At 44.0% G+C, this 12,910-nt stretch overlaps 1 protein-coding gene across 2 annotated transcripts in view; it reads left to right on the forward strand.

Annotated features, from left to right (window-relative positions):
• Positions 1-3,919: 3,919 nt before the first annotated feature.
• The window catches only part of OSGEPL1 (O-sialoglycoprotein endopeptidase like 1), a 35,438-nt gene continuing 26,447 nt past the window's right edge, over positions 3,920-12,910 (forward strand). Inside the window, exon 1 of one of the 2 annotated variants that reach the window (XM_075608401.1) lies at positions 3,920-4,064. The gene's annotated coding sequence lies outside the window, so the exon portion shown is untranslated. Of the gene's footprint in view, positions 4,065-9,501; positions 9,740-12,910 lie in introns of those variants that run through there. The other variant, XM_075608402.1, reaches the window with a different exon arrangement.

Genomic DNA, 12,910 nt, shown 5'->3' on the forward strand with positions numbered 1-12,910 from the left:
GACACAAAAATTTGACATATCTGATATGATTATTTTTGATACCTTAATTTGGTAACAATTTTAATATCGAGTATGTGATACAAACTCTTATTTAATATGCTTCAAAGTTACTAAAATCTCCTTGAGCACGGGGAATTTTTTTTAATTCTTCTTCGTTTTATTTTTCCAGAGACTTATTTTATTTATCACCCATTCCTCTAAACAAACTTGCCAGGGACACATCTGTTGCTGTGTAATGTCTGAAGGTGGTTTAGAGGTAAACATATTTCTTTAGCTTCCAATTGTATTGTCATTTCCAATAAACTGCTAAATCCTAAAGGAAAGAAAATGGGTATTTAAGAACAGTATGGATTCCCAAGTCTGAAAGGGACAAATGTATTCATATTAAAAAAAAAAAATATTGCCATTCAATTTAAGAAGATTAACTACCAAAATCTAATTTTAAACAAGTCTATATTGAGATAGATATTCATGGTCTGTGAGCTATGGCTCTGACAGACAGGCTCTTATGTGTCTGTCTGTCACGAGACATCACTCAATGTAAGGTATCAAAGAGTATATTTGTAAGCAGGCACACTAAGCGACGTTTCAGTCTGCACAGAGGGACCTTCTTCATGGAAGTGCAATGAAACGGACTAGATTAAATATATACCCAAACCAATTTTAAGAATCAAGAAAACGACAAACACAATTACGTGTCCTGTGATGTCATCATTCAGCACTCTAGAAACCAACTTATAGTACAGTGAGTCATACGTAATTCATTCAGGCTCCGTATGATCTATGTAGAAAAAGCTGTAGGCGGTGCAACTGTTCCGGGGTAAAAAAATAAGACTGGGCTGCTATACTCACGTACAAAAAATGCTATATTGGTACATTAGAGGGGTTTTGTTCCCTTGCTGTTTCTTTTAATGTGACAATAAAGCATTTTTTGTACGTGAGTATAGCAGCCTTGTCTTATTTTTTTTTCCCTGGAGCAGTTGCACCACCTGCAGCCTTTTCTACATTAATTCCATTTTGGGAGTACTACGAGGACACCCATGGAATGGAGTGAGTACATTTTCATTCAACAAACACTCACTTTAATCATGTTTTTACATATGTACTACTAACATTGTTTGCCCTTAAGATAGGGTTAGTTAATCTGCTAGTGACGTTGTGTATTATCATACACTTTGTGATCTCAGTATTGATTACTGACACCGTGGGACATTGCCTTTAAAGTTTTATTATACAGTCATTGGGAACTTATTGTATACAGAGACTGAGCTTAAAGTATACATTATCTGGCTTGTTCTCAGGGAAGCATCGTTAGGGGGCTTATTACTCCCAACACCTGTTTCCGTATTATCGATACAGAGCGTTTATCGGTTGTCCAACAGCTGGCTGACGGGCGCATCCTCGATTGCTGTGGAAACAGGGTTACGCATGCGTGCATAGCAATTCACGGCCTTCGTGCAAAATGGCTGAGACATCAGTAACCAGGACCCCTAAAATCACAACCGAAAAGTGAGGGTAAGGAGTGAGTGAATGGTGAGGATAAATACATATACAAAAAATGGAAGCAGATGCACAGTAAGCATTATACAATTCATCATAATACAGATTACAGTGGTGCCTGGATGTCAATGGAACAAACCGAGTGATCAGCAGTGTCAAATAGCTGTCATACCTATACAGTAGTGACCAGTTAGATAGCCCGAAGGTTGTTCCTGAAGGTGGGGGGGGTTGTACTCTAAGTATTCTGCCCGATCCGTGCCGGGGTTTGCTGCAGTTCGGGTTTTCCAGCTTGCCATTCCTTTCTCCTCAGTTCTTCGCCATTCTGGTTACTGGCAGCCTGCTACTTAAGGCTGCAGTTCTGTGTGGGAGCCGTCGACCAAAGTTCTGTTTGTTACGGCTCCGATTGATCTTTGTTGTCACACATTACCCTCTCGTCTATTTGAAATCCCTGTTGCTCACCCCGACCTCGCTGCCTTCCACCTGCCTTGACCTTTTGCCTGTCGCCTGGACTCTGCACCACAGCCGCCAGCCCTGACCTCTGCCTGCTTACCGACTACGGATACTCTAGGACTCTGTCCCTGGGCTCTGGTCAGTTATTCTGCATTCCCAACCCCAGCCCTGCGACTCCACTTCCTGATTCGTGATGAGCACCATCACAGGTGGTGGATGGGGACTCCCCCTCCTCCTCACCCTGGAGGAGTAGGATCCAAAATTCTGGCTGCAATTAAAAAAAAAAAACAATATACATTATGCCTCTGCAAACAGCACTTAGTGCAATACATCACCCAGACAATACTCATGGGGTCAGTATAGAGAATCCACCAGCCCTTCATAGTTGCCTAATCCCTCCAGCCACCAAGGGAGGGCATTGCCACAGCTGAGTTGTAGAAGGAGGAGCGTGTTCGCTCGGCCAGTGTCCCTCCACAAAACAGGAATAGTGTTTAAACACTATAATATATAGTATCGTTTGTAAATAAATGCACACACACACACACACGTAAATATTAGATAACTGGACATACCGTATGCACCGCCACTCTGGTAGGGAAATGTATCATCCAGATGTAGTCAAACGGTTCCCAGTACTCCAGTGGGATCTCCCGGCGCAATAATGTGGGGGTGCTCTGTGGAGTCCCGGCAGACTCTTTGGGGCGGCCAAGTCGTCTGGCTGCCATCTTAATAAAGCGTTTCTCCCCATTTCTGGTGACGTTCTTACATTGTTTAGAAACACGTGTGCCGTTTTGTTGTAGACAGCGTATGTGCGTGCGTACAGTAGGTAAAGAAATTCAGTGCGCCATCTGCCAGGTGCATACTGAATTGCAATTACATAAATAACCCCACAAATAATTTTGTTGGCTGACAGCGGCTTGCATGGGAACGAGTCGCAGTGAACAAACTTCACGTGGCTGTAATTTCACACCTTGTCATGGTATCAAAAACAGTAAGTCTGGCTATAATCTGTATATTAAATAAACAGATTGACATAACGTGTGTGTGTGTGTGTGTGTGTGTGTGTGTGTGTGTGTGTGTGTGTGTGTGTGTGTGTGTGTGTGTGTGTGTGTGTGTGTTATATGTTTAGTATGCACTGCGTGTTTGTTCATGCATGCAGCGTGCATCGGGTGTGTGTATTTGGTCTGTTATCATGTGTTGTAAGTGTTTCTGATGTGTGTACATATGCATATTGGGTGTATATCTTGTGTGTTTGTTTATTGGGTGTATGAATGTGTACGAAGCTTGCCTATTGTATGGTGTGTACATGTGTGTAGGGTTGCCTGGTTCCTGGGTCAGTTGCTTGGGCTCTCTCCCCCCACCCCCTAAAGTTTCCCAGCTAGCCTCTGCTTATACTCCTACTGTGTCTATAAGCCTCCCAACATACGACTTAGACTGTAAGCTCTTCTGGGCTGGGATCTCCCTTTGTCTAATGTTGTCATTTACCTATTACACTTATCCCCATTGTGTGTACTTTATTTACCTTGAATTTTAATTTTGTAAAGCGCTGCATACAACATTGGTGCTATATACATACAATCATACAAAATGCAATTGTGCTGATGTTGAGGGCACTACAAAGGAGTTGCAACGGGCGTTTCTGTCTGATAGTGCCAGTCGGGGCACTATCACAGCTCATTGAATAACACCCTGAATGTTGTTTGACTCACATATATCTTGTGTTATCTTCAAACACTTAGACTCTTATATTCCATAACTCTCTTCTCCACTGAAACACTACACATTATATAGGATAGAACTAGGGGCGCTTACATTATGGAAATGTATCTGTATGTTACGAATGTCGTACAGTATGTACAGCACTCCCACCCAAATAATAGTTCCTGCTCACGCCGCACATACATTTGCAAACCACATCAAAGCTCCCCTCTGGTTACAATAGGTTCAACTTCGTTATTCTTTGGGGACATGACAGATGTATACAGGAGCCTATCACAAGCTTGGATTTCTGACTGGCAGCTTTCTGAACCAACCAAGTGCCTCTAAAGATGACCAATAGGGATGCAGCACTCTTGGGACTTGTCTGGAAGGAGGAAGTGATACAGCAGCATGTTGTGAGTATTGTGCGGAGGGCAGGCTGTGTTTAACATGCAGCATTACGGCTTATAGAAGTTCTGCTAGAAAAGGGACACGTATAGAAAAAAATAATGTTGAGTAGGATATATTCCACTTGTTATTTTTCATTTTATTTCTGTAACCTTTAAAAATTGAAGTTGTGCAGGAAAGAAAGCTTGACATTGTAACTCTATGTTCGCATTTGTGGGTCATTACTCAGAATCCCTGGCTGCAGTGGAAGTGTTGTATGCGGAGGCCGTGCTTATAATGGCGGTGCGCGTGATGCTGCTCGCCACCGGAACAGACATGGAGAGTAATGAAGGTGGCCACAGTGTTGGCGACTGCCACGTTTAGGCGCGCAATTTTTGCACAGATTTCCAAAATTGTTCTCCATGCGCGATGGTCGCGTCGTGAGCGGTTCAGCCAATGGGGGTTAACCGCTCGCACACGCCTCCCTGTCGCATCCAGACGGCAGTGCAGATTTCAAGCGCACCGCACAAGTGAATGCCAGCTCTACTATAAACGAGGCAAAAGGCGTGTAATATAGTGCGTGCGCGTCAATTATAATTGGCTGTGTTAGCCAGACGTTTATATACTTGGGACGCGCACAACAGACAAGGGAAAATACAATAAAATTGTATTTTTGCGCTGCTGCCACGCCCCGAACCAATCACAGCGCGGCCTAACGCTGTGACGTCAGTCACTCTCCCTAAACACGCGTGTCACCGCTTGCACCCTAGCAACTACAGGCGCACGCCACGTGCAACGCCGGGCGCATGTGCAGCAGCGAGGACTATATAACAAGCCTTAGAGATTGAGAACACAGGTTTTCACATCTGTCTGACATTGGAATGTGCATACAAGTGGTATTTTTATTTGCTGAACTCTATATAAAATATTCAGATGTAGATGTTTACACCCGTTATCCTAAACAATGCGTTACGTGCTGGTGTGCGTTTGAAAGCTCTGTCGTGTGCTTGGCTGTTGGCGTTTGTGCGATTTGCCATGCAAACAAATGGAGCGATAATGGCGCCAAATTGCACAATTGTGCAAACTTAATTGCGAGAGTGCTTGTTGCATTGCAATAACCGGTGAAAACATGTCTGCTACAGCTGTATGTATACGTTTGTTTGTAGCTGATTTGAAGGATAAATGAGACTAATATTTTTTTATATATTGATATACATATTTATATACAGTGACTTGTTATTGACAAACCACAAGAGGTGTGTGTGTACGTACAAGGACATTCCAAAACATCTTATTTTTGCCAAGAAAACACAATGTTTTGTGTATATGGTCTAATTATCAGCACCAGACAAAATATATACAAAAATAAAGGGTGTTTATTGACCCATAACACACAGAAGCCCAACACTTAATGTGCAGCCATTTCCTAAATGTATATGTGTGTATAGATATAGATAGAACCACTCATAGTGTACTATGTATTGAATACAAATTGGCAGAATACAAAAGGGGTAAGTATTGCACGTACTAAAAATAGATATTAAAAGATCATATAACAATATCCCTCTGCCTGGCATCCGGAAGCAGCAATTTGCACCTGCTCAGCTCGAGGGATCAAATTACGCTGGCACCGTAAGTAGCGGGAATAAACCTTGTCTCAATATTGTCCGCCCATGGAGCTGAAATGTAGCAAAGTGGAGGGCGCTGACGCGTCTAGATGACATCAGACTCCTCCAGAGAGGACCACCCACTCACGCAATACTAGCCAGCTGTGTAAATCCTCCGCTGAGCAACCTATGTGAGAAAAAAATCTCAGCAACCTCAGTGCATCACAGGACCAGCCAGGGAAAATGTTGGGATATAGAAATATTAAAACAGCAAGGCAATAGTAAATCCTCTGCGCTTCATGGCGTACTTCATGCCACTTCATCAGGGGTAGTGTTTGCCTCTAACACCCTCTATCTTATAACCCAATTGGAACCGTCTGGTTGGAAGTAAAATGTCATCAGATTCCAATCAATCAGCTGTAGCTGGAACAAACAAAGTTAATAGATGGGAATAGGGTGGGGGGCGTCAGTGGTAAAAACATAGAACAAATGCACCATAGTGCAACAGATGATCTATGATATAATACAAAAATCATGAAATAACAATAAAAATATAAGTATTAATAAAAACATTAAAGTAAACAAACCTAACATACATGTATATTTAATATAACAACAAAGAAGATACATAAATACATCGACAGTGTGGCTGCATCTGCGAAAATCCCTAGAGAGAGAATATTTATCACTCACCATACAGTGGGTTTTTTTTCACGATTTAGTACACACTTGAGTCTTCAGGCAGTTTTACACACACCCTGTGATGTTACCTACATCACTAATACATGGTTTAACCCTTTGAGCGCTGCATTCCTTGTCGTGATAAATCTTTACCGCTAAACTCATTTCAATCCTGTTTTTTTAACCATGATCCCAATTAATCTGGTTAATCATTCCTGCATCTCCGCGGAAACTGGAGATGTGAAAAACGCAAACTGCATTACAATCTTATGCTGACATGGAGTGGGTTTGGGAATACTCCGGTTTATTGGGCCCATTGGAAAATAAATCGTTTGCTGCCAAAGGAGCAAGAAACATATTGCAAAGCAAAATATGTATACTGCATATATTAATTTAATATACTTGTATCTGGGATTACTCCAGCCTACATGGTTACTTTATATTATAGGCTAAAGCTGTTAAATTCCAGGCATTATTGAAATCCCGGGTCTCTGATTGGCTAAAATTCCATGCATTATCCAATCAGTAATGGCCTGGAATTTTTAGCACCTTGCCAAGTTTTCAGCCAATCAACTTTCAGTTCTCATTCACAAAGCGTGAAATTAGCTCTCAGACAGGGAAGGTGATTGGACAGGAGGCAGCAGCAAGGCACTGACTCCTTCCTCCCCCACCCTGCTTGCAGAGAGCTCTGCACAGAGAGTGAGGGGAAAGGGTTGTGTGTCTGTTGTGTGTTTTGTGGGTGTAGAGGTGGGCAGCAGAGTGTTTTATTGATGTGTGTGTCTCTTCTGTTGGTGTGTGTTTTGTGGGTACAGTGATAGCAGGGTCTGTTTTGTTGGTTTGTGGATGCAGAGTGTGTTTTGTGGGTGGAGGAGGGGTAGCAGTCTGTTGGTGTGTGTGTCTGTAGTGTGTTTGTGGGTATAGAGGGGGGCTGCAGTGGGTGTCAGTGGGTGTAGAGGATGGAGGAGGGCTGCAGTGTGTGTTTTGGTGTGTGTGCGTGTGCGCGCAGTTTTGTGGGTTTACAGGGGGCTGCAGTGGGTGTAGAGGGGGGGATGCTGTGTGTTTTGTGTGTGTAGAGGGTGAAGGAGGGCTGCAGTGTGTGTAGGGGGAACTGCAGTGTGTTTGTGTGTATATAGAGGGGGGGTTGCAGAGTGTGCACATACAGAGGGCGGGCGGGCTGCAGTGTGCGCGCGTGTGTGTGTGTGTATATATGTATAGAGGGGGGGCTCTCTGTATGTACAATTTCCTTTTAATAAACTTGCAGTAAAAGCAAAAGAATGTAGACAATCATGCTGATAAAAGTCAATATGACTACAAAAGTGTCTCTTTTTTATAAAAATGTAAAAATAAAATAAAAAAATAAGCCTACATTTAGCCTATAATAATAATAATAATCCCTTCATAACAGGGCATTACTGGCCATTAATGCCCTGGGTGGGTTAAAGACCTTCGGCTTCGCCTCGGGCCTTCAACTCTTCCAGCCAGGGCATTATTGGCCAGTAATGACCTGTTATTCAGGGATTATTACTTAATTATAGGCTAAAGCTGGTCAATTCCGGGCATTATTGAAATCCCTGCTCTCTGATTGGTTACAATTCCGGGCATTATCAGTAATGGCCTGGAATTTTTGGCACCCTGCCAAGTTTTTCAGCCAATCAGCTTTCAGTTCTCATCCACACAGAGTGAAAATAGCTCTATCAGGGATGCTGATTGGACAGGAAGCAGTAGCAAGGTGCTGACTCCTCCCTCACCCTGTCTGCAGAGAGCTCCACACAGGAGAAAACTGAGGAGAAAGGTTTGGGTTTACACCTTTTTACCTTGATCATTCATTGAGCAAAACAAGGTAATGAAATAAATTGCGGTTTATTCACTTAAAATAGGCATACACACAATGGAACACAAAATACATCAGAAAGACACACTTACTGAGGGTCTGGGCTACAAAACTAGACTTTCCTAGTTGAATTGAACGAAAAATCAAAGTCTTTAGTTGACCGGGACTTAGCTCGAAATGTCCTGGAACTCAAATCGGCATGAAGTCTCTGACGCCACTGCTCTCTTTCCTCCGGAGGACTTGAAATCACTTCACCAGGAGTTCACTTCAAACGTCCTGGAACTAAATTTGGCTTGCAGTCCTAGCCGCGACCACTACATTCCTCTTTGGGAACTTGGTCGCAAAAAGCTGAACTTAGAAAATATTTTGCCTTGAAATTTCTGAAGCCGGTCTCTTGCTATTTCTCCGAGAGCATCTTTTGGTACATTCAATTTTGCCGCTGCTGTTCTGGCGCTTAGAATCTGATAATAGAAAAAAACCTGGCGCTTACCTTAAGCTTAATATATGAGGTGTGCTTACAATGTGGCAGTAAGTTAGACCACGGCTCTATGACAGATGCTTTGAGCCAGCATGGAGTTCCCCTCTGCTGCAACCCCAGGGAAGGGTTAATCCGGAACCCTTTTAAAGATATAGAGACATACAAGCAATGGGGGAGCGTGGGATTAGAAAAACATTTGACAATAAAAAACAATAAAATACAATAAAATTAATGTGGTTACAACAATATTGCTGGGGGTTGGTGAAAATATTAAATACACTTACACGGCCATGTGCAAGCGGACACGGTAATGTGGTTTCTTTAAGCAATTCCAGTCACTCCCAACAACAGGTAATGGTGGTTTAGAGGGTTTTGAAATAAATATATAAATATATCTGTACTCACACGGCCATGTGTGAGTCCTTGCAGGAAATTGGTAACTTTGGGGTTAAATTAACCCATCTGCATCTCCCCCCAGTGTAGACTCTTCTTTGTTTGCAACCAACGTGGGATTCTAACTCCAGTCTTGGGCATCAGATGGGGACTCTCCCCAGTGGTGGTAGTAGGGGGGGGGAGTAGGTAGAGAAAGTGAGGCACGTTGTCAGTGGGGTTTAAAACACATTTATTAGTTTTAAAAGCAATTGGTACAACAAGACTCACATACATACATAGTGGTTGGACCCCTGGCCTCCTCGTGCAGTCCAGGATACAGTTTAAGCAGCTGTTATTGCCAATCACGCGTCCGTGATGCAGGAGCTCCTGCATCACGGACGCGTGATTGGCAATAACAGCTGCTTAAACTGTATCCTGGACTGCACGAGGAGGCCAGGGGTCCAACCACTATGTATGTATGTGAGTCTTGTTGTACCAATTGCTTTTAAAACTAATAAATGTGTTTTAAACCCCACTGACAACGTGCCTCACTTTCTCTACCTACTCCCCCCCCCTACTACCACCACTGGGGAGAGTCCCCATCTGATGCCCAAGACTGGAGTTAGAATCCCACGTTGGTTGCAAACAAAGAAGAGTCTACACTGGGGGGAGATGCAGATGGGTTAATTTAACCCCAAAGTTACCAATTTCCTGCAAGGACTCACACATGGCCGTGTGAGTACAGATATATTTATATATTTATTTCAAAACCCTCTAAACCACCATTACCTGTTGTTGGGAGTGACTGGAATTGCTTAAAGAAACCACATTACCGTGTCCGCTTGCACATGGCCGTGTAAGTGTATTTAATATTTTCACCAACCCCCAGCAATATTGTTGTAACCACATTAATTTTATTGTATTTTATTGTTTTTTATTGTCAAATGTTTTTCTAATCCCACGCTCCCCCATTGCTTGTATGGCTTAGAATCTGATGACCGGATTGGCTGAGGGATTCTTATAGTATTTTGGAACTCATTTACAAAATATTACAGCCAATCCCAGTGTGGGAACTTTCTCACCAACCAATCAGAGCGATGCCAGTCTTCTGAAGCCGAGCAAGCGGGACTTCTGAATCAGCCAAGGGCATGCATAATCTTGCCACTTAGTATTCAGAAGCCACCCGCTGGTTTAGGCTCCTCAGTCTGGTGGGGCAAATGGTAGTCCAGAGGACTTACATTCATCCCAGGATGTGGATACTCAAGCCTAAACCTTCTGCCCAAATGTCCATCACAACTCTGGCATCCTCTGTGGCTTTCATGTCCGATGTCTGAGTAGACCTACTGGTGCCCAGTTGGTAGCCCAGTTGCCTGTCAGAACATTGGACCTGAAAGTCCCAGCTCATAATACTGTGCACAAAGCATATATGTATTTATAAACACCCTGTTAATAAAATATACTTTAAACTTTCCCAAGTCTTCTGGTTATGGGGAATAGAATAAGAAACTGCACTTTATTCCTTACTAACCATATTCCCCGCACACTATAAACTAGACTTAGATTTTAAAACTCCTCACAACCTTATCTATGATTGGAGCACCCCCAGACCCCCTAAACCGGGTTCTGGGTGACCTGGGCATTAACTGGGTATCCCACTTAACCTAGAGACCCCATGACCGTTCCATGGACACCTCACATCCCTATGCCCCATTTACCTTTCTGGTCTGTGCTGTAGCAGGGAATCCTAGCGGTGAGTCACGCACGCATTTTCAAGGGGAGATTTTGCCAGGACATTGTGCCTATATGTATCCGGGAATCAAGCACGATTCTCTGGTACATTTTTGAGGTATTTAAAATCAGATTTAAGATCAGATTTTAAATATATATTGCCATGCTCAGTAGCACTCCTCTGTGACACTCATATGCTTATATATACGTTGTGGTTATTTTGGGGGTTCAATAGGAGCTTGTTAGGTGTCCAGTATGTTTTACAATTGTTGTTCAGCTAGTCTTGGCTGATTGGAGGGTGGCAACCTCCTACCTAATTGTAGCTCACCCCCTCCCACATTTAAATGGTTAAGGGCTCACTCCATAGCATCTTCCACTCAGGGGAACTTGCTGGCTTGCAGTATGGTTGTGACAACTCTAATTCAGAGTGCTTTTCCTGGTAATGTACAGGTTATTAAAAGCGTCAATCAGACTTAGAACTTTGCAACTAATATTGACAGATTTACTATACAGTAAATCATTCTTCCTGTTACAACACAGGTTATTAAGAATTTATATTAGCGTTAGGGACCCCTGAATTGTGGTCTGCCGTGCAGTTGGCTCAGGGGCTTACAACAATTTTGGCCAAAAATGTTAAACTAAAAGACCATTTTACTTGATATGTATACATATATATTTAGGCACTGTACCGTGTATGAGTTTCACTGGATGTGCTAAAAACTGAGCTTTGTCTGTGTTTTATGTTCTGTCTCTGATTTTAAATATATATTGCCATGCTCAGTAGCACTCCTCTGTGACACTCATATGCTTATATATATGTTGTGTTTTTTTGGGGGGGGGGTTCAATAGGAGCTTGTTAGGTGTCCAGTATGTTTTACATTTTTGGGGTATCCAGCAACTCTGGACCCTGACTACCTAGACACATTCTGACAACACTTCCTCCGCAAAACCCCCCTTGAAACTCATAGCCCAGCAATCTCTGCTTGCTGGCACTCCTGGAAAGGTAAAAACACATACATTCTTTATTGTCGCATAATTTTACAATATGGTTATACAACAGTTAGGCTAAGGACCCGCTGCAGTCGGCGGCGCGTGCGGCCGCGGGCCAAAAGCCCCTTACCTCCAGTCTGGAGGTCCCCGCTGGCTCCTTCCGACGTGGCTGACTGCGTGCTGTGACGCGTCAGCCGGCCGATGCTGCAAGCTCCTGGTGATTTGCAGCTCTGACGTGTCACGTGGTGCAGCAGTCAGCCAATGATGAGGGGAGCTGTCGAGCTATGGGAGGGAGGGAGGCGGCTACGGAAGGGAGGCTGGGCTGAAACAGTGCTGGGCTGAAAGGCTCCATACGCTCCCCATATCCTGCGCTCCCCTCTCCCCGTGTTTGCTGATGGGAGAGGGGGTGACGGAGCATAGATCCGCTCCCCGGCTATATTTTGTGGGGAGCTGCAGAGACCGGGGGGGGGGGCTGTGACATCTGCGGGACCGCACAGCCTGGAGAGGGACATTACCCCCTGTCATGGCCGCGCCCTCCCGATCCATCTTGGCCACACGTCCCCGTGCCGAAAAAAGTCAGCCACAGATCGCAGTTCAGTGACTTGCACGCGCTGCCAGCAAGCAAGGCGGCTGTGCGGACGCGTCCATCGGGGCCTCAGCCTTATGCTCAAGACCTGACACTCCCGAACCCCAATACATGGATCAGAGGTAACCAAATGGGCTTAACCTTTTATTAGTGAGCCTGGTTACCCCCTCACCGTCACAATCCCTTCAGAACAGGGCATTACTGGCCAATAATGCCCTGGCTGGGTTAAAGTCCCTCGGCTTCGCCTCAGGCCTTCAACTCTTCCAGCCAGGGCATTATTGGCCAGTAATGCCCTATTCTTCGGGGATTATTACTTAATCAATGATTCCCAGCAGGGGTGTTACGAACACTTACGGGTTCCTGAGGTGTCTCCAAAGGGATCGCCAAAAATATGTAATGGCAGATCCAAGGCAAGATAGCGGATCCCTGAGCCCAGGACATACTTGATAACGAGAGGTAACTCTCAATGTATTACTTCCCGGTAAAACATTTTATAAATAAATAAATGTGGGGACTGCACTTAGTAAGACCCCAAACTGCACCGTAGCGTGGGGGGTATAGCTGGCAATTACAACAGGAGCTTCGGAAGTTGCCCCCCACAA

This window comes from Ascaphus truei, chromosome 7 (assembly GCF_040206685.1).
Source record: "Ascaphus truei isolate aAscTru1 chromosome 7, aAscTru1.hap1, whole genome shotgun sequence".
Lineage (NCBI taxonomy): Eukaryota > Metazoa > Chordata > Amphibia > Anura > Ascaphidae > Ascaphus > Ascaphus truei.